This window comes from Erpetoichthys calabaricus, chromosome 18, assembly GCF_900747795.2.
Source record: "Erpetoichthys calabaricus chromosome 18, fErpCal1.3, whole genome shotgun sequence".
NCBI lineage: Eukaryota > Metazoa > Chordata > Cladistia > Polypteriformes > Polypteridae > Erpetoichthys > Erpetoichthys calabaricus.
The window spans coordinates 26,529,861-26,557,636 of NC_041411.2; the positions used below are offsets into that span (position 1 = coordinate 26,529,861).

Genomic DNA, 27,776 nt, shown 5'->3' on the forward strand with positions numbered 1-27,776 from the left:
GTTGACACATTTGAAATGACTGGCTGAATGTAAAATAGATAGATAGATAGATAGATAGATAGATAGATAGATAGATAGATACAGTATATTAATCCCAAGGGGAAATTCACATTACAGACACTCGTGGACAACGCTGCCCGTCCCTAATCTGAACTCATCTGAGTCACAAATGTGTTTGTGTCAAAGGAAATCAACATGGCTGTCAGAGATCTCAAGCACCTAATTATTGTAATTAAATCATCAACTGTGATGACTGCGCAAACTGAATGATTGTTAAACACTTAAACTGAAACTGAGCACTGAAATGTACAGTATGCAGGGAAACAAGCAGATAAATAAAAATAACTCCAGTTATTTAGTCAGAGATGTGATTACTACAGATCACCAAAGCTCTCACTCCTTTCTCTTTAAACATTATAACAAGTGAAATGCTAATTCTACAAATAAAGACATTAAAAAAATCATCAAATTATATGCAACATATCACTCCACCACACTCTTGATAGCACTACTATTCCGTCTAAACTGTAAACTCTACTGAGTGGCCTGCCTGCAGAACGCCCACTGCCCACCTCTACTAGCTCACGCCAAGCTTTTCACACCGGCCGCCACCGTGCTCTGCCATGTCCTCATAGCTTAGGCCTTGCCCTCTCCGTAGCCTCCTCTATTCTGTTTTCCTAGGAAACAGTGAGTTCCAACATGGCAATTCAGACAGCGGGGTAACGTAGGTCAGAAAAATGAACTCTGGGAATCTCGGCTTCTTCTTATACAAATGGAAGGAGTTTACCAGATACCCTCTTCTAGGAATAGAGCCGCATTTCATCGCTAATAAACCTGACAATGGGCTTTGTCAGATGGAGGCAACTTACCAAATTTCTCCTTGGAGAAAAATAAAGTTCTATCTATCTATCTATCTATCTATCTATCTATCTATCTATCTATCTATCTATCTATCTATCTATCTATCTATCTATGTAATATAGAAATAATAATAAAGAAACTATGAATAAGACCTGCGGTGGGTTGGCACCCTGCCCAGGATTGTTTCCTGCCTTGTGCCCTGTGTTGGCTGGGATTGGCTCCAGCAGACCCCCGTGACCCTGTGTTCGGATTCAGCGGGTTGGAAAATGGATGGATGGATGAATAAAACAAGACAGATTATTTGTCTATTAATCCATCCAACTGAATGTCACAAAAGGCTAAGGCTTAAACTGGCAGTAGTGCCTGCCACACATTTCAAAACAGTGCTAACTCACATGGAGCCAGGATATGGAAGGCAATGGGAATTCTTGGAAAAAACAACATAACAACTCCACACAGACAAAGGATTCTCACCCATAATCCTTGATCTAGGAGGCAGCAGTGCTACCTGCCGAAACGTCATCAAAATAAAAAAGAAAACGCAACAACATCCTATGAAGGATCTGAACAGTTGCAGTGTTGCCTTCTGTTTAAATGTATTATTACACACTAAGAGGTAAAATATATATTTTGGATAAGTGGAACAACGAAGACATTTCAATACAATCATTTACTTATTAAGTGTGTTAATTAGATCTACTAAGAGTACAAACAGCTACTTTCAGAATTTCAAGCCGTTTCTTTTCAGAGCGTTCTATCAACTGTGTCCACTAGAGGGCAGATCAGTCTAAAAATGAGAAAACATTAAAAGCTTAGCAAGAAACTCGAGTCAGAACTTTACTTTTCATTCCACATTTTATTGATTTTATTTATATCCAATAGCATTCCATACAAGCAAGTCAAGTTTAACAGTCAGAACTTTAAAAAGTAGCTGTTTAACAAATCACTGAACATTAATCTTTGAATTTCGGTCTGCTTTCGTCACTGCAGCCGGTCTTCATTTTGACCTTCTTTGATCAGATCGGAATGAAAAGCGGGTCTTCAGATTTGTCTTAATAGGCTGGGAGAGTCCAATAAAAAATAAGTGTGGCCATTATGGACTGCAGAGCAGTGACGTGCGGTGAGGTTCAAGGCTGGTGACTCCTTCAGAGTCAGAGTTACAAATATATGAACCCCAAACAGTAGCTTATTCACTAGCAGCATGCACATTGAGTACTGGTTATGTTTCATATCTCATCAGCATTCTTCACACACACAGGTAAGGTACATAATATGACTAAGAAAGAACTTTACATTTACAGCGGCGAGAGAAAGAGCGGAGAGAGCGCATTTGCTCCTCACCCTCCATGAGCTCGAAATTTGCAGTTGCAATTTCACAATTCATACTCTTTCGGTACAAATTAATCTCTTATTTTTGATTTCTCCTGATGTAGACATTCTGAAACTTTAAGAGTGTATTTTTTCAGGGACTTCTTGCTTTGCTTATTTGTTTAAATACTGTTGAAGTAACTACCTGAACTGTGTTAATAACAGTAATAACAGAAATAAAGAAGACAGTTTTTCCACACTGCATTTCTACAACCATACCGGGTACATAAAACACTGAACATCTGTTACTGGTACGGCAAGTCAAAGACCAATGAAGGCGCATCTTCAAAAAAGTTATTTATGTAATGCAATTTTGTATATCTACCACAAGAGGGCGACAAGGTGGCAATTTTGCCTTTTGTTGTTTATCTTCATCATTTACCATTACTCTCGTTTCTTTCGTATTTTCTTTCTTTTTATTTCACATAGCACCTTTCATTTAGGACAATATTATATACTACTTAATTATTTTCTAGTCGTTCTTTCTTTGTTATTGTTTCATATAGCGTCTTTCATGTTGGACACTAATATGGAGCTCTAAATATCTTCAATGTTTCATGTGTTCATGAACCGCCTATCGCACTGGATACCATTATATAACACGTAATGACTGTTCCATCATTCTTCATGATTTTCTTTTTTTTTTTCAATATATTACCTGTCAGTGTGGACACAAATGTATGCCACTTGTTTCGCATACAGTTATGTTAGTATGACAGAGATGTGTTTCCTGACCAGAAGGGCATCTTCAATAAACCAAGTTATTTATGTACTGCAATTTTGTAAATCAACCACAAGAGGGCAACAAGACGTCAACTTTACCTTTCGTTATTTATTATCTCCAAAGTCCTGGATGATCCATTCCTTCACGTGTCTCCTGAAGCTCTGCTTGTGGTGGCCCGTATCGTGCACCTAAACTTCACACCGCTTTAGCCTGAGAGCCACACCAGATTCGCCGCATAAAATCAAAGGATGGATGGATAATTTTATCACGGAAAACGAGAAGGAATTTTCCACAGTCTGCAGTGATCAGGTCAGATGCAGGCTGATGTAGTTTGTTTAAATGTAATATTACACACGAAGAGGTAAAAAATATATTTTTGATAAGTGCAAAAAACGATACATTTCAGTACAATCATTTACTTATCAAGTGTGTTAATTAGATCTACAAACAAAGAGTGCAAACAACTACTTTCAGAAATTGAAGCCGTTTCTTTTCCCGACGCGCTATCAACTGTGTCCACTAGAGGGCAGATCAGTCTAAAAATAAGAAAGCATTAAAAACTTGCCAAAAAACTCGAGTCAGAACTTTATTTTTCATTTATTTTTTTAACGTTTTATTGATTTTATTTATATCCAATAGCATTCAATACAAGCAAGTCAAGTTTAACAGTCAGAACTTTAAAAATGTGCTGCTTAACAAAGCACAGAACTTATGACTGAACATTTAGCTTTGAATTTCGGTCCATTTTCGTCACTGAAACCCGTCTTTATTTTGACCTTCTTTGATCAGATCTGAATGAAAAACAGGCCATCAATTTTGTCTTAACAGTCTGGGAGAGTCCAATAAAAACTTCTACCACCATACCAGGTTCATAAAATACTGAACATCTGTTACAGGTACGCCAAGACTACTGAAGGCACATCTTCAAAAAAACAAGTTATTTATGTACTACAATTTTGTAAATCAACCACAAGAGGGCGACAAGACGTCAACTTTACCTTTCGTTATTTATTATCCCCAAGGTCCTTGCTGATCCATTCCTTCATGTGTCTCCTGAAGCTCAGCTTGTGGTGGGCCGTATCGTGCACCTAAACTTCACATCGCCTTAGACTTCTGCCTGGGGAGATGTTTCAGTCATGAGCAACCAGGAGGGGACCTCGGGGAACACCAAGGCTGGGTGGGAGTGAGTCTGTGTCCCCCTAGGGGACTTGGAGCAGGTGACGGGAAAAGAGAAGTCTGGGTGTGTTTGCTTAAACTGCTGCACCAATGACCCACATGAGGTTCACTGCAGAAAATCAAAGTATGGATGGATAATTTTATCACGGGGAAAAAGTGAAGGAATTTTTAACAGTCTGCAGTGATCAGATCAGATGCAGGCTGATGTAGTCTGTTTAAATGTATTATTACACACTAAGAGGTAAAAATGTATATTTAATCAGTGGAACTCGAGTCAGAACTTTATTTTTGTTATTATTACTATTTTTTTTTTTACATTTTATTGATTTTATTAAAATCCAATAGCATTCCATACAAGCAAGTCAAGTTTAACAATCACAACTGCACTTACAGGCTTCCCATATGCGTATCCGTTGACAACAACAGCGGCAGATGACAGGCTGCCTTCTCCACCGCCTCTAAATCCTATTGGATAGTCGTACCAGCCTATCGGGTTCTACTGCTGGGCGGTGCAATCCCTCACCCTCTTCGCCCATTGGGTGCAGTCAGACTCAGTTGAAAATTAGTGCAAAACGGGCTCACGTGTGCGAGGGTCCTACACAGTGAGCGGTTAGACGAAACACTAAGAGTTATTTTATGTTTTTGCTAAGAACGTTGGTAGTTTTGTAAAATAATTAAAGTTTAGTTGTGGAGAGGCGGCCGGGACCTTCTTACTTTCCTAATTTTTAAACCTAAGCCAGAAGCAAGATGAATCCAGTTCACTTCAGCAACGCGAAACAGGTAAGTGTTGTTGTTGTTATTACCTTTATTAGTTTGTATTTATTACAGTAAGTGAGTCAGATGGAATTCTGCATCATCGCCTGCGCTACTGTGGTTGTTGAAGCACAGAAGATAAGGTGACAGCTGACAGCCGACAGCCCACACGGAGCTGTAACTGAACATAACAATGTAAAACTGGAACAAGCGGACAAATGTCGAGTCTTCTGACTGGCACGCATTGTTTCAGTTACTTGGACTTATGAGATGTGCATGGCAGGCATGTCGTTTAGTTTTGAAGTGAGGTATCTGCGTATTCATTGTGTTACTGAGGAAGACTTTTTAGTAACGAAGCCGAGGTAGCGGTCTTACATTTTGAGTTCTAATAGTGATGGGGCTGTCCAGAGGACAGGTGTGCGTCAGTGGACTGGTCGAGCTGTTAGACACCGAGTTGTGTTTTTGAAGTGATCTTTCCAGATTCCAGTAAACCCTGTGTCTGCTGTATGAGACACTGAAGGTGGGTTTCATTGGCACATGAGGGCAGATGTCGAGGTCACTTACTGACTTGAAAACTGTAGTTCATTTATTGTCACAAGGTAGGAAGAATCCAATCGACATGCGACATCCTCCGTTTTGAGATCCCACACCGCGTTAGGAGCCTTTTAATAACAGGACTGTTTAGAATGTCAGGATGTCTAAGTGACTTTTATTTCAGTGGGTCTCATGGATGGGAAACGATGTTTATACTGCCGCACGTTCACGATCAACTGTTATTAAAATAAAATACAGTTTTATAGCCTCTTTTTCAGGCTATAGTCCCTTTGTTATCCTGTAGCAGAGGGAACTAAATGTGATTGAGGTGATTTTGCAGCAGCAGTTAGAGCATTCATTGTACTGCACTGTTAGGTTTTTCCTGGCCAGTGACTCGCACGCGCACACGAGATGGTGGCACGGGACAGCAGTGCGCGCTCACAGGCCGGTGTTTCGGTTCTACGGGCCAATGCCTCGCCTTGCATTACCGGGTAGTGAGGTGCTTTCGCTTGCTGTTAAGCGAGGAAAAAAAGATTTGAAAAACATTTAATCAGCCTGTTGTTGGTATTCATTTTACAAAAAAACATTGTAATTAGTAAGTAAAGGATGAGCTGACTGAGAAGCTGCGGGCTGGATCTTCTGTTCTGTTAATTAATTATATAGAAAATAGAACAAGAAATTTGACAAACGAAAGGAGAACACTCAGTTCTTCAGGCCCGTTTGTTTGGCTTTGTTTTTCAGTTTTTATATTTGTTTAGTGTTTTATGTGGATATAATTTTGTATCCGATATTTTATATTCCCAGTTGCTTTTACTGAATTCCTTTAACGATCTTTCAGCATGGGAAAGGTACTATATAATTAAAATGTATTATTATATTTTTGTATTTCTTAGTATTTACCTTACTTTAAAAATGCATAATGCTCAGTTTGCTTATTATGATTACTAAAAGTAAGTATTGGTTTCTGTTTTTCCTTCCTTTACAGCTTAGATTTCCTTCTGATGGTGGCAAGAGGAGGATTCGAACCCACCGCTGATTCCTTCTTGGGCGACGGGTTGTCGGTGGTGATCCTGCTGAGCTACTCTTTGAGCCCTCTTCGCCGTTGAGCTTCAACATATTTGACAACTGATCTCTCCGTTGACACGTCACATAAAATAAAGTCTTCTTTGGTTGTCATTCTTGCGGGCCCTCTGCGACTCGGGGAGTACCCGGTTCAGATTCGACTCAGTTGTCGGTCTCGCTCGCGGCTGGTCTCGATCACGGGGCCGACTCGGATTTTGGCTGCCGGGGTCGATTGCTTGTTTCGCTGTGCCACCGAGGGGGTCCCCTTTTAAAGAAGGGTGTAGAAATCATTTATACCGTTAGCTCTTCGGTGGCCACAGCAAATAAAGAGCCTGCTGTTTATGTTAGTTGCTTCTAGTTGGAGGGAGACGCGAACCCGCACTCTTCTCAGGGGAATAAGTGGTCCACCCGGTTGAGCTACCGGGTCTGTGTGTAGTTTGCGGTCCAGACGCATTTAATGTTAACGAACGGGTTTTAATTTAATGTAAAGGAATAGGTTAGCCTCTTATCACGGCTGGAGATGACAGGGCTCGAACCCGGCACCTCCGCCCTTTGTCTGGAGGACTGACTCTGCTTGTCTACCTCGGTGAGCTACTCCTCCGGTTGGATGTTGCAAGAAACCTTTCATATCATTGACAGAATGGAGGGCGCTGCAAATAAACGGACACCTGGCATGTTGGGCTTGAGCTCAGGGCATCCTGTGGCTCGGGACTGCCCCTTTGACCGGGGTGGTCGGTCTATTTCAACCGCATGGCCATCTTGGCTCGCTCTCTTTTTAAGATGTTGGCCCCTTTAGTGGTGTAGTCTATAAATTATTTTAACCTTCAACCCCACCACATAAAGAGATCACCTTCGATTTTAATATCCCTCTTCGCATGATGGGACTCGAACTTGTAGATCCAGTGCAGTGGTCGGGTAACTGAAGTGGTCTACCCAGTTGAGCTACCGCGGATCACGCACCACCCTGGCGGCCAGTCCTGCTTTATACCAGCGACAGCTCAGCGGACCCCTTAAATAAAGGAGTTCCGTACTACGACTGGATAGGTCGGCATTATAGCGGGTGGGTGGAATTGGCCCCTTTATCGGGGTGAGCTAATCCTCTGCTGCCGAGTGCAAGTAGCCTTTAATGTTACTGGGAAATGGAGGATATGGCAACTGGCAATTAAGAAATAATTTCAAGTAAATTCTGCACGGGGGCTTGAACCCGGGGGCGTAAACCCAGAAAAGTGGGCTTATCTTTCTGAGCTACTTAATCACCGTTTATTAAACTTAGAGGCTCTCAAGTGATGTGCGCCACCGGACGACTGAAAGGGGACTCCGTAAGCGACGCGGTCGTGCTGGGGACGAAATCCGCTCGTTACGATCTGCTCATTTAAAGCGAACACCAACAGCTGACCGAGGTAAACATTTTTCAGGTCCTAGCGTTTTGCTTTCTAAAGGTGTTTGTAAAAGTCGTCTTGGATAAAGACGTCCGCCAAATGAGAACTAATAATACGCCCGTTGTGATGTTGCGCTTACTGAGTCCCACTGTGATATTCCATCTCTGAGGCTGTATGAGCGCAGATCCATCCATCCTCTTCCGCTTATGAGGTCGGGACGCGGGGGCAGCAGCTTGAACAGAGATATCCAGACTTCCCTCTCCCCGGCCACTTCTTCTAGCTCTTACGCCTGAGGCGTTCCCAGGCCAGCCGAGAGACATAGTCCCTCCAGCGTGTCCTGGGTCTTCCCCGGGGCCTCCTCCCATTTAGACGTGCCCGGAACACCTCACCAGGGAGGCGTCCAGGAGTCATCCTGATCAGATGCCCGAGCCTCTTGATGAGGCTAAGAGGTGAGATTTGAACCCACTGGCTCCTCGGTCCTGGCTGGTGGTCTGGTGCAGAGCTTCTCTGGGGTCCCCCTTTACACTGGACCTGCAACACTTTTAAGAACCAATATGTCTGACACTGCAAATAAAAGAGAGAATAATGCTTACCATCATTCTTCTGGACCCCCTTTGACTCGGGATCCATTGCAAGGCCGGCGCTTTGACCGGGGTCCTTCTGTCAAAACCTGAGCCCTGCGCCGCCATACCTGAGCTAAAGCCGCTTAAAGACTCTTTTTAGATGATGCAGTCAGGGCCGGCCGGCAGGGTGTGTCTCTTCACGTGGACCCCCAGGACCGTCTTCTTTTAACGAGCACATTCAGGGTTCCGACAAAGGCGTTGTCACTATTTGTGGCGTGTTATTCTTGATTTTTTTGTTTTTATGAGATATTGGATGGGTGTTTTTTTTTCTGTCTAATGACGAGGGTGAGTGCCGGGCTGTAAAACGGGGCACTAAATGGGGTCCTTTCACAGATTTTTACATTTCGCCTTTTACGTCCGCCATCTTACTCTGTGGTGGTCCTGTTCCCTATAATTGCTGGGATTGGTTCCAGCTCCTCTGGTCAGGATAAAGCAGGTGTAGACGATGGATGGGTGGTCCCTGTTCTTCTCTTAGGATCACACCTTCTCTCTGTGTCTTTTATCGCAGTACTTTGAACTGGCAAAGATGTGAACGTCAGATTGGTTGGGGACACCAGCAAAAATGGGGACTTTTTTTAGCTACCCATTGGAAGCAGTGAGATCACCGCACACATAAACTCTTACTTTAGACTACTTTTTGATTTCTCCTGATGTAGATATTCTGAAACTTTAAGAGTGTATATTTTCAGGGACTTCTTGCTTTGCTTATTTTTTTTAATACTTTTGAAGTCACTACCTGAACTGTGTTAATATCAATAATAGCAAAAATAAAGATGAGTTTTTCTACACTGCATTTCTACAACCATACCAGGTACATAAAATACTGAACATCTGTTACTGGTACGGCAAGTCAAAGACCAACGAAGGTGCATCTTCAAAAAAAAACAAAAAAAAAAAGTTATTTATGTACTGCAATTTTGTAAATCAACCACAAGAGGGCGACAAGACGTCCACTTTACCTTTCGTTATTTATTATCTCCAAAGTCCTGGCTGATCCATTCCTTCGCGTGTCTCCTAAAGCTCTGCTTGTGGTGGGCCGTATCGTGCACCTGAACCTCACACCGCCTTAGCCTGAGAGCTACACCAGATTCGCTGCATAAAATCAAAGGATGGATGGATAATTTTATCACGGAAAAAGTGAAGGAATTTTCCACAGTCTGCAGTGATCAGGTCAGACGCAGGCTGATGTAGTCTTTTTAAATGTATTATTACACACTAAGAGGTAAACATATATATTTGATCAGTGGAACAAAGGAGACATTTCAATATAATCATTTACTTATTAAGTGTGTTAATTAAATCTACAAACAAAGAGTGTAAACAACTACTTTCAGAAATTGAAGAAGTTTCTTTTCCCAACGCTCTACCAACTGTGTCCACTAGAGGGCAGATCAGTCTAAAAATAAGAAAACATTAAAAACTTGACAAGAAACTTGAGTCAGAACTTTATTTTTGCTATTATTACTATTTTTTTTTACATTTTATTGATTTTATTAAAATCCAATAGCATTCCATACAAGCAAGTCAAGTTTAACAATCACAACTGCACTTACAGGCTTCCCATATGCGTATCCGTTGACAACAACAGCGGCAGATGACCGGCTGCCTTCTCCACCTCCTCTAAATCCTATTGGATAGTCGTAGCAGCCTATCGGGTTCTACTGCTGGGCGGTGCAATCCCTCGCCCTCTTCGCCCATTGGGTGCAGTCAGACTCAGTTGAAAATTAGTGCAAAACGGGCTCACCTGTGCGAGGGTCCTACAGTGAGCGGTTAGACGAAACACTAAGAGTTATTTTATGTTTTTGCTAAGAACGTTAGTGGTTTTGTAAAATAATTAAAGTTTAGTTGTGGAGAGGCGGCCGGGACCTTCTTACTTTCCTAATTTTTAAACTTAAGCCAGAAGCAAGATGAATCCGGTTCACGTCAGCAACGCGAAACAGGTAAGTGTTGTTATTAGTATTACTTTTATTAGTTTGTATTTATTACAGTAGGTGAGTCAGATGGAATTCTCCATCATCGCCTGCGCTACTGTGGTTGCTGAAGCACAGAAGATAAGGTGACAGCTGACAGCCCACGCGGAGCTGTAACTGAGCATAACAAAGTAAAACTGGAACAAGCGGACAAATGTCGAGTCTTCTGACTGGCACGCATTGTTTCAGTTACTTGGACGTATGAGATGTGCATGGCAGGCATGTCGTTTAGTTTTGAAGTGAGGTATCTGCGTATTCATTGTGTTACTATGGAGAAGATTTCTTTTTAGTAACGAAGCCGAGGTAACAGTCTTACATTTTGAGTTCCAATAGTGATGGCGCTGTCCAGAAGACAGGTGTGTGTCAGTGGACGGGTCGAGTTGTTAGACCCCGAGTTGTGTTTTTGAAGTGATCTTTCCAGATTCCAGTAAACCCTGTGTCTGCTGTATGAGACACTGAAGGTGGGTTTCATTGGCACATGAGGGCAGATGTCGAGGTCACTTACTGACATGGAAACTGAAGTTCATTTATTGTCACAAAGTAGGAGGAATCCAATCGACATGCGACATCCCCCGTTTTGAGATCGCACACCACGTTAGGAGCCTTTTAATAACAGGACTGTTTAGAATGTCATGTCTTATTTCAATGGGTCTCATAGATGGAAAACGATGTTTATAACGCCGCACGTTCATGATCAATTGTTATTAAAATAAAATACAGTTTTATAGTCCCTTTTCAGGCTATAGTGCCTTTGTTCTGTAGCAAAGCGCAGTAAATGTGATTGAGGTGATTTTGCAGCAGCAGTTAGAGCATTCATTGTACTGCACTGTTAGGTTTTTCCTGGCCAGTGACACGCGCGCTCACGAGATGGTGGCACGGGACAGCAGTGCGCGCTCACAGGCCGGTGTTACGGTTCTACGGGCCAATGCCTCGCCTTGCATTACCGGTTACTGAGGTGCCTTCGCTTGCTGTTAAGCGAGGAAAAAAAGAGCGAAACGCTAGGATTTGAAAAACATTTAACCGGCCTGCTGTTGGTATTCATTTTACAAATAACATTGTAATGAGTAAGTAAAGGATGAGCTGATTGAGAAGCTGCGGGCTGGATCTTCTGTTCTGTTAATTAATTATAGAAAATAGAACAAGAAATTTGACAAACGATAGGAGAACACTCAGTTCTTCAGGCCCGTTTGTTTGGCTTTGTTTTTCAGTGTTTATATTTGTTTAGTGTTTTATGTGAATATAATTTTGTATCCAATATTTTATTTTCCCAGTCGCTTTTACTGAATTCTTTTAACAATCTTTGAGCATGGGAAAGGTGCTATATAATTAAAAAGTACTATTATTATATTTTTGTATTTCTTAGTATTTACCTTACTTTAAAAATGCATAATAATCAGTTTGCTTATTATGATTACAAAAACTAAGTGTTGGTTTCTGTTTTCCTTCCTTTACAGCTCAAATTTCCTTCTGATTTTGGTAAGAGGAGGATTCGAACCCACCGCTGATTCCATCTTGGGCGACGGGTTGTCGGTGGTTATCCTGCTGAGCTACTCTTTGAGCCCTCTTCGCCGTTGAGCTTCAGCATATTTGACAACTGATCTCTCCGTTGACACGTCACATAAAATAAAGTCTTTTTTGGTCGTCATTCTTGCGGGCCCTCTGCGACTCGGGGAATACCCGGTTCAGATTCACTCTTCATCGCGGGGCCGACTCGGTTGTCGGTCTCGTTCGCTCTTCGCTGCCGGGGTTGGTCTCGATCGCGGGGCCGACTCGGTTTTGGCTGCCGGGGTCGATTGCTTGTTCAGCTGTGCCACCGAGGGGGTCCCCTTTTAAAGAAGGGTGTAGAAATCATTTATATCGTTAACTCATCGGTGGCCACAGCAAATAAAGAGCCTGCTGTTTATTTGAATTGCTTGTATGATTCGGAGGGAGACGCGAACCCGCAACTCCTCTACGCGTAATGAGTGGTTCACCCGGTTGAGCTACCAGGTCTGTTTGTTTCGGTAGCTGTCCAGAAGCATTTAATGTTAACGAACGGGTTTTAATTTAATGTAAAGGAATGGGTTGGGCTCTTATCACTGCTGGAGAGGACGGGGATTGAACCCTGCACTTCTGCTCTTTACCAGGAGGACTGACTCGGCTTGTCTACCTCGGTGAGCTACTCGTCCTAGGCGTCGATTTTATAAGAAATCTTTCATATCATTGTCCGAATGGAGGGTGCTGCAAATAAACTTTATTTGGACGTTGGATGTTATTTGGATGGTGGGCTTGACCTCAGGGCATCCTGTGGCTCGGGACTGCCCCTTTGACCGGGGTGGTCGGCCTATTTCAGCCGCGTGGCCATCTTGGCTCGCTCTCTTTTCATGATGTTGGCCCCTTTAGCGGTGTAGTCTATAAATTATTTTAATCTTCAACCCCACCACATAAAGAGAGTACTTTTGATTTTAATATCCATCTTCGCATGATGGGACTCGAACTCGTAGGCACCGTGTAGCGGTCGTGTAATAGCGGTGGTTTACCCAGTTGAGCTACCGCAGCTCATTCACCACCGTGGCGGCCAGTCGTGCTTTCTACCATCAACAGCTCAGCGGACCCCTTAAATAAAGGAGTTCCGTACTACGACTGGACAGGTCGGCATTATAGGGGGTGGGTGGATGGAAGAGGCGCCTTTATCTGGGTGAGCTAATCCTCTGCTGCCAAGTGCAAGATGTCTTCAATATTATTGAAAGGTGGAGGACCCGGCATCATTATTAAGAAATAATTTTAAGGGGGCCTGGACGGGGGCTCGAACCCGGGGACGTTACAACAGAAAAGGGGCGCTTATCCTCCTGAGCTACTCGAACACCCTTTGTTTTATCTAACTGCCTTACCTTATCCTTTCTTATTTCTATTTGTCTGTTTTATTTCATTCTGTCTGTTACTTGTTATTAGATGCAACTGAGAAGGCAAATTTCATGTTTTCTTGTGTAAACATGACAAAATAAAGAAACCTAAACCTAATTGTTCTGTATCCCATGCATGCTATATATTTCCTATTTATTTTGCAAATCACTTTGAGCCTGGGAAAGGCACTATATAAATAAAATGTATCCTTATTATTAAATTTGTGTAATAGCAAATGTTTCCGCTAAAAATACAGAATAATGTGTCATCTTTATTATTATTATTATTATTATTAAAGGTAAGCAGTTGGTATCTGTTCTTTCTTCCAATAAAGGACGCAAAGCAGCTTTTCTTTTAATGAGGCTAAGAGGTGAGATTTTAAATTTAAATGTATTATTACACACTAAGATGTTAAAAATATATATTTGATCAGTGGAACAAATGAGACATTTTAATACAATCATATACTTATCAAGTGTGTTAATTAGATCTACAAACAAAGAGTGCAAACAACTACTTTCAGAAATTGAAGCCGTTTCTTTTCAATACGCTCTATCAACTGTGTCCACTAGAGGGCAGATCAGTCTAAAAATGAGGAAACATTAAAAAGCTTGACAAGAAACTCGAGTCAGAACTTTATTTTTGTTATTATTATTTTTTTTCATTTTATTGATTTTATTAAAATCCAATAACATTCCATACAAGCAAGTCAAGTTTAACAATCACAACTGCACTTACAGGCTTCCCATATGCGTATCTGTTGACAACAGCAGCGGCAGACGACAGGCTGCCTTCTCCTCCTCCTCCTCTAAATCCTATTGAACAATCGTAGCAGCCTATCGGGTTCTACTGCTGGGCGGTGCAATCCCTCACTCTCTTCGCCCATTGGGTGCAGTCAGACTCAGTTGAAAATTAGTGCAAAACTGGCACACCTGTGCGAGGGTCCTACACAGTGAGCGGTTAGACGAAACGCTAAGAGTTATTTTATGTTTTTGCTAAGAACGTTAGTGGTTTTGTAAAATAATTAAAGTTTAGTTGTGGAGAGGCGGCCGGGACCTTCTTACTTTCCTAATTTTTAAACCTAAGCCAGAAGCAAGATGAATCCGGTTCACGTCAGCAACGCGAAACAGGTAAGTGTTGTTGTTATTATTATTATTACTTTTATTAGTTTGTATTTATTACAGTAGGTGAGTCAGATGGAATTCTGCATCATCGCCTGCGCTACTGTGGTTGTTGAAGCACGGAAGATAAGGTGACAGCTGACAGCCCACGCGGAGCTGTAACTGAGCATAACAAAGTAAAACTGGAACAAGCGGACAAATGTCGAGTCTTCTGACTGGCACGCATTGTTTCAGTTACTTGGACTTATGAGATGTGCATGGCAGGCATGTCGTTTAGTTTTGAAGTGAGGTATCTGCGTATTCATTGGGTTACTAAGGAAGTCTTCTTTTCGGTAACGAAGCCGAGGTAGCGGTCTTACATTTTGAGTTCCAATAGTGATGGCGCTGTCCAGAGGACAGGTGTGTGTCAGTGGACGGGTCGAGCTGTTAGATCCCGATTTGTGTTTTTGAAGTGATCTTTCCAGATTCCAGTAAACCCTGTGTCTGCTGTATTAGACACTGAAGGTGGGTTTCATTGGCACATGAGGGCAGATGTCGAGGTCACTTACTGACATGGAAACTGTAGTTCATTTATTGTCACAAGGTAGGAAGAATCCAATCGACATGCGACATCCCCGTTTTGAGATCGCACACCACGTTAGGAGCCTTTTAATAACAGGACTGTTTAGAATGTCAGGATGTCTAAGAGACAGTTTTATTTCAGTGGGTCTCATGGATGGAAAACGATGTTTATAACGCCGCACGTTCATGATCAACTGTTATTAAAGTAAAATACAGTTTTATAGCCCCTTTTTCAGGCTATAGTACCTTTGTTATCCTGTAGCAGAGCGAACTAAATGTGATTGAGGTGATTTTGCAGCAGCAGTTAGAGCATTCATTGTACTGTACTGTTAGGTTTGTCCTGGCCAGTGACACGCGCGCTCACGAGATGGTGGCACGGGACAGCAGTGCGCGCTCACAGGCCGGTGTTTCGGTTCTACGGGCCAATGCCTCGCCTTGCATTACCGGTTACTGAGGTGCCTTCGCTTTCTGTTACGCGAGGAAAAAATGTTTTTAAAAACATTTAATTGGCCTGTTGTTGGTATTCATTTTACAAAAAAACATTGTAATTAGTAAGTAAAGGATGAGCTAATCGAGAAGCTGCGGGCTGGATCTTCTGTTTTGCTAATTAATTATATAGAAAATAGAACAAGAAATTTGACAAACGAAAGGAGAACACTCAGTTCTTCAGGCCCGTTTGTTTGGCTTTGTTTTTCAGTGTTTATATTTGTTTAGTGTTTTATGTGGATATAATTTTGTATCCGATATTTTATATTCCCAGTTGTTTTTTCCGAATTCCTTTAACGATCTTTGAGCATGTGAAAGGCGCTATATAATTAAAATGTACTATTATTATATTTTTGTATTTCCTAGTTTAAAAATGCTTAATTCTTGGTTTGCTTATTATGATTACTAAAAGTAAGTATTGATTTCTGTTTTTCTTTCCTTTACAGCTCAGATTTCCTTCTGTTGATGGTAAGAAGAGGATTCGAGCCCGCCGCTTGTTCCCTTTTGGGTGACGGGTTGCTATCCTGCTGAGCTACTCTTTGAGCCTTTTAAGTCAGTGCGGTTCAGCGTATTTGACAACTGACCTCCCCATTGGCACGTCAAGTAAAAGAGAGATTCTTTTCATCGTCATTCTTGCGGGCCCTCAGCTACTCGGGGGCGCCCGGTTCAGGGTCTTTCTCGATCGCCCCCGGGGAGGCTCGATCTTGGCTGCCGAGGGTTGGTCTCGATCGCGGGGCCGATTGCTTGTTTCGCTATGCCACCGAGGGGGTCCCCTTTTAAAGAACGGCGTAGAAATCATTTATACCGTTAACTCATCGGTGGCCACAGCAAATAAAGAGCCTGCTGTTTATTTTAGTTGTTTCTATGATTCGGAGGGAGACGCGAACCCGCACTCTTCTCCGCTGAATGAGTGCTCCACCCGGTTGAGCTACCGGGTCTGTCTGTTTAGACAGCTGTCCAGACGAATTTAATGTTATTGAACGGGTTTTAATTTAATGTAAAGGAATAGGTTGGAGAAGACGGGGCTCGAACACCGCACATCTGCTCTTTACCGGGAGGACTGACTCTGCTTGTCTACCTCGGTGAGCTACTCCTCCTGTTGGACGATGGAAGAAATCTTTCATATCATTGACAGACAGGAGGGCGCTGCAACTAAACAGACACTTTGTATGTTATGTGAGGCGAATCCTATGGGATTGATGGTGGGCCCCTTTGATCTCGTGGTCGGTTCGGCTCGCTCTCTTTTCACGATGTTGCCCTTTCGGCCCCTTTAGCTGTGTAGTCTATAAATTATTTTAATTTTAATCTTCAACCCCACCACATAAAGAGATTACTTTCGATTTTAATATCCATCTTCTCATGATGGGACTCGAACTGGTAGACCCCGTGCAGTGGTTGGGTAACAGCGGTGGTCTACTCCGTGGAGCTACCGCGGCTCACTCCCCACCCTGGCGGCCAGTGCTGCTTTATACCAGCGACAGCTCACCCCATAAATAAAGGAGTTCCGTACTACGACTGGATAGGTCGGCATTATAGGGGGTGGGTGGATGGAATAGGCGCCTTTATCTGGGTGAGCTAATCCTCTGCTGCCGAGCGCAATAAGTCTTCAATATTATTGAAAGATTGAGGACCCCCGCATCATTATTAAGAAATAATTTGAGGTAAATCCTGTACGGGGGCTCGAACCCGGGGACGTTACAACAGAAAGGGTCGCTTATCCTTCTGAGCTACTCGACCACCCTTTGTTAAGCTTAACGGCTCTCAAGTGATGTGCGACACCGGGCGACTCAAAGGGGTCTCCGTAAGCGACGTGGTTGTGCTGAGGACGAAATCCGCTCGTTACAATCTGCTCATGTGAAGCGAACACCAACAGCAGTCCGAGGTAAACATTTTTCAGGTCCTAGCGTTTTGCCTTCTAAAGGGGTCTGTAAAAGTCGTCTTTGATAAAGACGTCCGCCAAATAAGAACTAATAATACGCCCGTTGTGGTGTTGTGCTTACTGAGTCCCACTGTGATATTCAGTCCCTTGTTTTTAAAATAATGGTTCAACTTTGTGCTCATTATGTTTATTTAGTGTTTTGTGTGGATATTGTTGTGTATCCCATGCATGTTATATATTTCCTGTTTATTTTGCAAATCACTTTGAGCGTGGGAAAAGCACTATATAAATAAAATATATCCTTATTATTAAATTTGTGTAATAGCATATGTTTCCGCTAAAAATACAGAATAATGTGTCATCTTTATTATTATTATTATTATTATTAAAGGTAAGCAGTTGATATCTGTTCTTTCTTCCAATAAAGGACGCAAAGCAGCTTTTCTTTTCATGAGGCTAAGAGGTGAGATTTTAAATTTAAATGTATTACTACACACTAAGATGTAAAAAATATATATTTGATCAGTGGAACAAAGGAGACATTTTAATACAATCATTTACTTATCAAGTGTGTTAAACTGATTTCTCCATTGACACATCAAATACTTTACAAAGAGTGCAAACAACTACTTTCAGAAATTGAAGCCGTTTCTTTTCCCTTTGCTCTATCAACTGTGTCCACTAGAGGGCAGATCAGTCTAAAAATGAGGAATCATTAAAAGCTTGACAAGAAACTCGAGTCAGAACTTATTTTTTTTATTATTATTTTATATTTTATTGATTTTATTAAAGTCCAATAGCATTCCATACAAGCAAGTCAAGTTTAACAATCACAACTGCACTTACAGGCTTACCATATGCGTATCCGTTGTCAACAACAGCGGCAAATGACAGGCTGCCTTCTCCACCTCCTCTAAATCCTATTGGATAGTCGTAGCAGCCTATCGGGTTCTACTGCTGGGCGGTGCAATCCCTCACCCTCTTCGCCCATTGGGTGCAGTCAGACTCAGTTGAAAATTAGTGCAAAACGGGCTCACCTGTGCGAGGGTCCTACAGTGAGCGGTTAGACGAAACGCTAAGAGTTATTTTATGTTTTTGCTAAGAACGTTAGTGGTTTTGTAAAATAATTAAAGTTTAGTTGTGGAGAGGCGGCCGGGACCTTCTTACTTTCCTAATTTTTAAACCTGAGCCAGAAGCAAGATGAATCCGGTTCACTTCAGCAACGCGAAACAGGTGTTGTTGTTGTTATTATTACTTTTATTTGTTTGTATTTATTAGTTTGTATTTATTACAGTAAGTGAGTCAGATGGAATTCTCCATCATCGCCTGCGCTACTGTGGTTGTTGAAGCACGGAAGATAAGGTGACAGCTGACAGCCCACGCGGAGCTGTAACTGAGCATAACAATGTAAAACTGGAACAAGCGGACAAATGTCGAGTCTTCTGACTGGCACGCATTGTTTCAGTTACTTGGACGTATGAGATGTACATGGTAGGCATGTCGTTTAGTTTTGAAGTGAGGTATCTGCGTATTCATTGTGTTAGGCCTACTAAGGAAGACTTTTTAGTAACGAAGCCGAGGTAGCGGTCTTACATTTTGAGTTCTAATAGTGATGGCGCTGTCCAGAGGACAGGTGTGTGTCAGTGGACGGGTCGAGCTGTTAGACCCCGAGTTGTGTTTTTGAAGTGATCTTTCCAGATTCTAGTAAACCCTGTGTCTGCTGTATGAGACACTGAAGGTGGGTTTCATTGGCACATGAGGGCAGATGTTGAAGTCACTTACTGACATGGAAACTGTAGTTCATTTATTGTCACAAGGTAGGAGGAATTCAGTCGACATGCGACATCCCCCGTTTTGAGATCCCACACCGCGTTAGGAGCCTTTTAATAACAGGACTGTTTAGAATGTCAGGATGTCTAAGTGACTGTTTTACTTTAGTGGGTCTCATGGATGGGAAACGATGTTTATAACGCCGCACGTTCATGATCAACTGTTATTAAAATAAAATACAGTTTTATAGTCCCTTTTTCAGGCTATAGTGCCTTTGTTGTTCTGTAGCAAAGCGCAGTAAATGTGATTGAGGTGATTTTGCAGCAGCAGTTAGAGCATTCATTGTACTGTACTGTTAGGTTTTTCCTGGCCAGTGACACGCACGCGCACACGAGATGGTGGCACGGGACAGCAGTGCGCGCTCACAGGCCGGTGTTTCGGTTCTACGGGCCAATGCCTCGCCTTGCATTACCGGGTAGTGAGGTGCCTTCGCTTGCTGTTAAGCGAGGAAAAAAGATTTGAAAAACATTTAATCAGCCTGTTGTTGGTATTCATTTTACAAATAACATTGTAATTAGTAAGTAAAGGATGAGCTGATTGAGAAGCTGCGGGCTGGATCTTCTGTTCTGTTAATTAATTATATAGAAAATAGAACAAGAAATTTGACAAACGAAAGGAGAACACTCAGTTCTTCAGGCCCGTTTGTTTGGCTTTGTTTTTCAGTGTTTATATTTGTTTAGTGTTTTATGTGGATATAATTTTGTATCCGATATTTTATATTCCCAGTTGTTTTTTCCGAATTCCTTTAACGATCTTTGAGCATGTGAAAGGCGCTATATAATTAAAACGTACTATTATTATATTTTTGTATTTCTTAGTTTAAAAATGCTTAATTCTCAGTTTGCTTATTAGGATTACTAAAAGTAAGTATTGATTTCTGTCTTTCCTTCCTTTACAGCTCAGATTTCCTTCTGTTGATGGTAAGAAGAGGATTCGAACCCGCCGCTTGTCCCCTTTTGGGTGGCGGGTTGCTGGTGGTTATCCTGCTGAGCTACTCTTTGAGCCCTTTAAATCAGTGCGGTTCAGCGTATTTGACAACTGATCTCCCCGTTGACACGTCAAGTAAAAGAGAGATTCTTTTGATCGTCATTCTTGCGGGCCCTCAGCTACTCGGGGGCGCCCGGTTCAGTGTCTTTCTCGATCGCCCCCGGAGAGACTCGATCTTGGCTGCCGAGGGTTGGTCTCGATCGCGGGGCCGACTCGGTTTTGGCTGCCAGGGTCGATTGCTTGTTTCGCTGTGCCACCGAGGGGGTCCCCTTTTAAAGAACGGCGTAGAAATCATTTATACCGTTAACTCATCGGTGGCCACAGCAAATAAAGAGCCTGCTGTTTATTTTAGTTGTTTCTATGATTCGGAGGGAGACGCGAACCCACACTCTTCTCCGCTGAATGAGTGCTCCACCCGGTTGAGCTACCGGGTCTGTCTGTTTAGACAGCTGTCCAGACGAATTTAATGTTATCGAACGGGTTTTAATTTAATGTAAAGGAATATGTTGGAGATGACGGGGCTCGAACCCGGCACCTCCGCTGTTTGTCTGGAGGACTGACTCTGCTTGTGTACCTCGGTGAGCTACTCCTCCGATTGGAGGATACAAGAAATCTTTCATATCATTGACAGACTGGAGGGCGCTGCAACTAAACATGTTATGTGAGGCGAATACTATGGGATGGATGGTGGGCCCCTTTGACCGCGTGGCCAGCTCAGCTCGCTCTCTAGCGGTGTAGTCTATAAATTATTTTAACCTTCAACTCCACCACATAAAGAGATTACTTTCGATTTTAATATCCATCTTCCCATGATGGGACTCGAACTCCTAGATCACGTGCAGTGGTTGGGTAACAGCGGTGGTTTACCTAGTTGAGCTACCGCGGATCATTCGTAACTCTAGCGGCCAGTTGTGCTTTATACCAGCGACAGCTCAGCGGACCCCATAAATAAAGGAGTTCCGTACTACGACAGGACAGGTCGGCATTATAGCGGGTGGGATGAATTGGTGCCTTTGTCGGGGTGAGCTAATCCTCTGCTGCCAAGTGCAAGAAGTCGTCAATATTATCGAACCGCATCATTATTAAGAAATAATTTGAGGTAAATCCTGTACGGGGGCTCGAACCCGGGGACGTTATAACAGAAAGGGTCGCTTATCCTCCTGAGCTACTCGACCACCCTTTGTTAAACTTAACGGCTCTCAAGTGATGTGCGCCACCGGGGGACTCAAAGGGATCTCCGTAAGCGACGTGGTTGTGCTGAGGACGAAATCCGCTCGTTACAATCTGCTCATGTGAAGCGAACACCAACAGCAGACCGAGGTAAACATTTTTCAGGTCCTAGCGTTTTGCCTTCTAAAGGGGTCTGTAAAAGTCGTCTTTGATAAAGATGTCCGCCAAATGAGAACTAATAATACGCCCGTTGTGATGTTGTGCTTACTGAGTCCCACTGTGATATTCCATTTCTGAGGCTGTATGAGCGCAGATCCATCCATCCTCTTTCGCTTATACGAGGTCGGGTCGCGGGGGCAGCAGCTTGAGCAGAGATATCCAGACTTCCCTCTCCCCGGCCACTTCTAGCTCTTACGCCAGAGGCGTTCCCAGGCCAGCCGAGAGACATAGTCCCTCCAGCGTGTCCTGGGTCTTCCCTGGGGCCTCCTCCCGGTTAGACGTGCCCGGAACACCTCCAGGCGTCCAGGAGTCATCCTGATCAGATGCCCGAGCCACCTCATCTGACTCCTCTCGATGCGGAGGAGCAGCGGCTCTACTCTGAGCCCCGCTCTATTCTTCCCTCACTCGTGAACAAGACCCCGAGATACTTGAACTCCTCCACTTGGGGCAGGATCTTGCTAACAACCCAGAGAGGACACTCCACCCTTTTCCAGCTGAGGACCATGGTCTCGGATTTAGAGGTGCTGATTCCCATCCCAGCCGCTTCACAATCAGCTGCGAACCGATCCAGAGAGAGCTGAAGATCACGGCCTGATGAAGAAAACAGGACAACATCATCTGCAAAAAGCAGTGACCCAATCCTGAGCCCACCAAACCGGACCCCCTCAATGAGCGCAGATCCCCCCACTAATACGGTGCGACCCCCAGCGAGTTAACTCAACTGCCTGCGCTGCGCCTGAAAGAAAGAAAAAAAGCGCATTGGGTGAAGGAGTTCAGTAAATATTCATAATCACCGACTTTAATGATGAACTACAGTAAATAACAATGAGCTGATTGAGGAATAACAGGCTGGGCGTTCTTTTTTAAATAATGGTTCAACTTTGTGTTCCTTATGTTTATTTAGTGTTTTGTGTGGATATTGTTGTGTATCCCATGTTGTATATTTCCTGTTGTTTATTTTGTAAATCACTTTGAGCGTGGGAAAGGCACAATATAAATAAAATATATTCTTATTATTATTACTTTTGTGTAATCGTTAGCATTTGCTTCCTTTTAAAAATGCAGAATAGCCTGTTTTCTTTATTATTATTATTATTATTAAATTTAAGCAGTTGTTGTCTGTTCTTTCTTCTAATAAAGGACGCAAAGCAGCTTTTCTTTTGATGAGGCTAAGAGGTGAGATTTGAGCCCACTGGCTCCTCGGTCCTGGCTGGTGGTCTGGTGCAGAGCTTCTCTGGGGTCCCCCGTTACACTGGAGCTGAAGCACTTTTAAGAACCAATATGTCTGACGCTGCAAATAAAAGAGAGAATAATGCTTACCATCATTCTTCTGGACCCTCTTCGAGTCGAGCTCCATTGCAAGGCCGGCGCTTTGACGGGGGTCCTTCTGTCAAAACCTGAGCCCTGCGCCGCCATACCTGAGCTAAAGTAAAGCCGCTTAAAGGCTCTTTTTAGATGATGCCGTCAGGGCCGGCCGGCAGGGTGTGTCACTTCACGTGGACCCCCAGGACCGTCTTCTTTTAACGAGCACATTCAGGGTTCCGACAAAGGCGTTGTCACTATTTGTGGCGTGTTATTCTTGATTTTTTTGTTTTTATGAGATATTGGATTGGTGTTTTTTTTTTTCTATCTAATGACGGGGGTGAGTGCCGGGCTGTAAAACGGGGCACTAAATGGGGTCCTTTCACAGATTTTTACATTTCGCCTTTTACGTCCGCCATCTTACTTTGTGGTGGTCCTGTTCCCTATGCTTGCTGGGATCGGCTCCAGCTCCTCTGGTCAGGATAAAGCAGGTGTAGACGATGGATGGGTGGTCCCTGTTCTTCTCTTAGGTTCCCACCTTCTCTCTGTGTCTTTTATCGCAGCGCTTTGAACTGGCAAAGATGTGAACGTCAGATTGGTTGGGGACACCAGCAAAAATGGGGACTTTTTTTAGCTACCCATTGGAAGCAGTGAGATCACCGCACACATAAACTCTTACTTTACATTACATTTTGATATCTCCTGATGTAGACATTCTGAAACTTTGAGTTTATATTTCCAGGGACTTCTTGCTTTGCTTATTTGTTTAAATACTGTTGAAGTCACTACCTGAACTGTGTTAATAACAATAATAGCAAAAATAAAGAAGACAGTTTTTCCACACTGCATTTCTACAACCATACCAGGTACATAAAATACTGAACATCTGTTACTGGTACGGCAAGTCAAAGACCAACGAAGGCGCATCTTCAAAAAAAAATGTCATTTATGTAATGCAATTTTGTATATCAACCACAAGAGGGCGACAAGATGATAATTTTTGCCTTTTTTTGTTTATCATCATCATTTACCATTACTCTCGTTTCTTTCTTATTTTCTCTTTTTTATTTCACATACCAGCTTTCATTGACAATATTATATACTACTTAATTAATGTCTAGTCGTTCTTTCTTTGTTATTGTTTCATATAGCGTCTTACATGTTGGACGCTATTATGGAGCTCTAAATAACTTCAGTATTTCTTTTGTTCGTGTAGCGCCTGTCGCACTGGATACCATTATATAACACGTAATGACTGTTCCATCATTCTTCATGATTTTCTTTTTTTCCAATATATTACCTGTCATTGTGGACACAAATATATGACACTTGTATTGCATACAGTTATGTTTAGTATGACAGACATATGTTTCTTGACCAGAAGGGCATCTTCAATAAACCGTTATTTATGCACTGCAATTTTATAAATCAACCACAAGAGGGCGACAAGATGGCAATTTTTGCCATTTGTTGTTAATCACCATTTACCTTTACTCTCGTTTGTTTTCTACCTTCTGTCTTTTTTATTTCACTTAGCACATTTCATTGAGACCAATATTATATGCTACTTAATGTCCAGTCTTTTTCTTTTTATTCTTTCATATCTCGTCTTTCATGTTGGACACTGTTATGGCGTTCTAAATAAGTTCAATATTTCATGTGTTCATGTAGCGCCTGTCGCACTGGGTAGCATTATATAACACGTAATGACTGTTCCATCATTCTTCATGATTTTCTTTTTTTTCAATATATTACCTGTCATTGTGGACACAAATATATGGCACTTGTATCGCATACAGTTATGTTTAGTATGACAGACATATGTTTCTTGACCAGAAGGGCATCTTCAATAAACCAAGTTATTTATGCACTGCAATTTTACAAATCAACCACAAGAGGGCGACAAGACGTCAACTTTACCTTTCGTTATTTATTATCCCCAAGGTCCTTGCTGATCCATTCCTTCGCGTGTGTCCTGAAGCTCAGCTTGTGGTGGGCCGTATCGTGCACCTGAACTTCACACCGCCTTAGCCTGAGAGCTACACCAGATTCGCTGCATAAAATCAAAGGATGGATGGATAATTTTATCACGGAAAAAGTGAAGCAATTTTTCACAGTCTGACGTAGTCTGTTTAAATATATTATTACACATGAAGAGGTAAAATATATTTTTGATAAGTGCAACAAACGATACATTTCAATACAATCATTTATTTATTAAGTGTGTTAATTAGATCTACAAACAAAGAGTGCAAACAACTACTTTCAGAAATTGAAGCCGTTTAATTTCCCAACGCGCTACCAACTGTGTCCACTAGAGGGCAGATCAGTCTAAAAATGAGGAAACATTAAAAAGCTTGACAAGAAACTCGAGTCAGAACTTTATTTTTTGTTTTTAAGTTTTATTGATTTTATTGAAATCCAATAGCATTCCATACAAGCAAGTCAAGTTTAACAGTCAGAACTTTAAAAAGGTGCTGCTTAACAAATCACTGAACTTATAACTGAACATTTAGCTTTGAATTTCGGTCCATTTTCGTCACTGAAACCCGTCTTTATTTTGACCTTCTTTGATCAGATCTGAATGAAAAACAGGTCGTCAATTTTGTCTTAACAGTCCGGGAGAGTCCAATAAAAACTTCTACCACCATACCAGGTACATAAAATACTGAACATCTGTTACAGGTACGCCAAGACCACTGAAGGCACATCTTCAAAAAACCAAGTTGTTTATGTACTGCAATTTTGTAAATCAACCACAAGAGGGCGACAAGATGGCAATTTTTGCCATTTGTTGTTAATCACCATTTACCATTACTCTCGTTTGTTTCCTACCTTCTGTCTTTTTTATTTCACTTAGCACCTTTGAGACCAATATCATATGCTACTTAATGTCCAGTCTTTTTCTTTTTATTCTTTAATATCTCGTCTTTCATGTTGGACACTTTTATGGCGTTCTAAATAACTTCAATATTTCATGTGTTCATGTAGCGCCTGTCGCACTGGGTACCATTATATAACACGTAATGACTGTTCCATCATTCCTCATGACTTTCTTTTTTTTCAATGTATTAACTGTCAGTGTGGACACAAATATATGGCACTTGCATCGCGTACAGTTATGTTTATATGTCTCTTGACCAGAAGCGCCTCTTCGAAAATCTGTCATTCATTTACTGCAATTTTGTAAATCAACCACAAGAGGGCGACAAGACGTCAACTTTACCTTTCGTTATTTATTATCTCCAGAGTCCTGGCTGATCCATTCCTTCGCGTGTCTCCTGAAGCTCTGCTTGTGGTGGGCCGTGTCGTGCACCTAAACTTCACACCGCCTTAGACTTCAGCCTGGAGAGATGTTTCAGTCATGTGCAACCGGGAGGGGACCTCGGGGAACACCAACGCTGTGTGGGAATGAGTCGGTGTGGTCCTGGGGGATTTGGAGCAGGTGACGGGGATAGAGAAGTCTGGGTGTGTTTGCTTAAACTGCTGCACCAATGACCCACACCAGATTCCCTGCAGAAAATCAAAGGATGGATGGATAATTTTATCACGGAAAAAGTGAAGGAATGCTTCACAGTCTGCAGTGATCAGGTCAGATGCAGGCTGACGTAGTCTGTTTAAATGTTTTATTACACACTAAGAGGCAGAAATATTTTTTGATTAGTGGAAGAAAGGAGACATTTCAATACAATCATTTACTTATTAAGTGTGTTAATTAGATCTACTAAGAGTACAAACAGCTACTTTCAGAATTTCAAGCCGTTTCTTTTCAGAGTGTAATATCAACTGTGTCCACTAGAGGGCAGATCAGTCTAAAAATGAGAAAACATTAAAAGCTTAACATGAAACTTGAGTCAGAACTTTATTTTTTATTTCACATTTTATTGATTTTATCCATCCATCCATCCATTTTCCAACCCGCTGAATCCAAACAGGGTCACGGGGGTCTGCTGGAGCCAATCCCAGCCAACACAGGGCACAAGGCAGGGAACCAATCCCGGGCAGGGTGCCAACCCACCGCAGGACACACACAAACACACCCACACACCAAGCACACACTAGGGCCAATTTAGAATCGCCAATCCACCTAACCTGCATGTCTTTGGATTGTGGGAGGAAACCGGAGCGCCCGGTGGAAACCCACGCAGACACGGGGAGAACATGCAAACTCCACACAGGGAGGACCCGGGAATCGAACCCAGGTCCCCAGATCTCCCAACTGCGAGGCAGCAGCGCTACCCACTGCGCCACCGTGCCGCCCTTATTGATTTTATTTATATCCAATAGCATTCCATATAAGCAAGTCAAGTTTAACAGTCAGAACTTTAAAAAGTAGCTGTTTAACAAATCACTGAACATTAAGCTTTGAATTTCGGTGTGCTTTTGTCACTGCAGCCGCTCTTCATTTTGACCTTCTTTGATCAGATCGGAATGAAAAGCGGGTCTTCAGATTTGTATTAATAGGCTGGGAGAGTCCAATAAAAAATAAGTGTGGCCATTATGGACTGCAGAGCAGTGACGTGCGGTCAGGGCCGGATTTTCCTATAGGCTAACTAGGCTTCAACCTAGGGCCTTAAGATCAAGAGGGGCCTACATTCAAATTGTTAGCAAAATTTTATTATCTCTCATGTAATTTACAAACTTAAAAATGGAAGGTGAAAGGGCCTCATAAGTGGAATAGCCTAGGGCCTCTTTTCATATAAATCCGGCCCTGCGTGCGGTGAGGTTCATGGCTGGTGACTCCTTCAGAGTCAGAGGTACAAATATATGAACCCCAAAGAGTAGCTTATTCACTAGCAGCATGCACATTGAGTACTGGTTATGTTTCATATCTCATCAGCATTCTTTACACACACACAGGTAAGGAACAGAATATGACTAAGAAAGA

The 27,776-nt window shown here is 42.4% G+C and overlaps 1 long non-coding RNA gene across 1 annotated transcript; it reads left to right on the top strand.

Annotated features, from left to right (window-relative positions):
- Window positions 1–3,681: 3,681 nt before the first annotated feature.
- On the top strand, window positions 3,682–25,639 carry LOC127526279 (uncharacterized). Its single transcript, XR_007933920.1, has 3 exons — window positions 3,682–3,820; window positions 9,292–9,346; window positions 25,594–25,639. It is a non-coding gene; the product is annotated as an uncharacterized LOC127526279 (long non-coding RNA).
- Window positions 25,640–27,776: the final 2,137 nt, after the last annotated feature.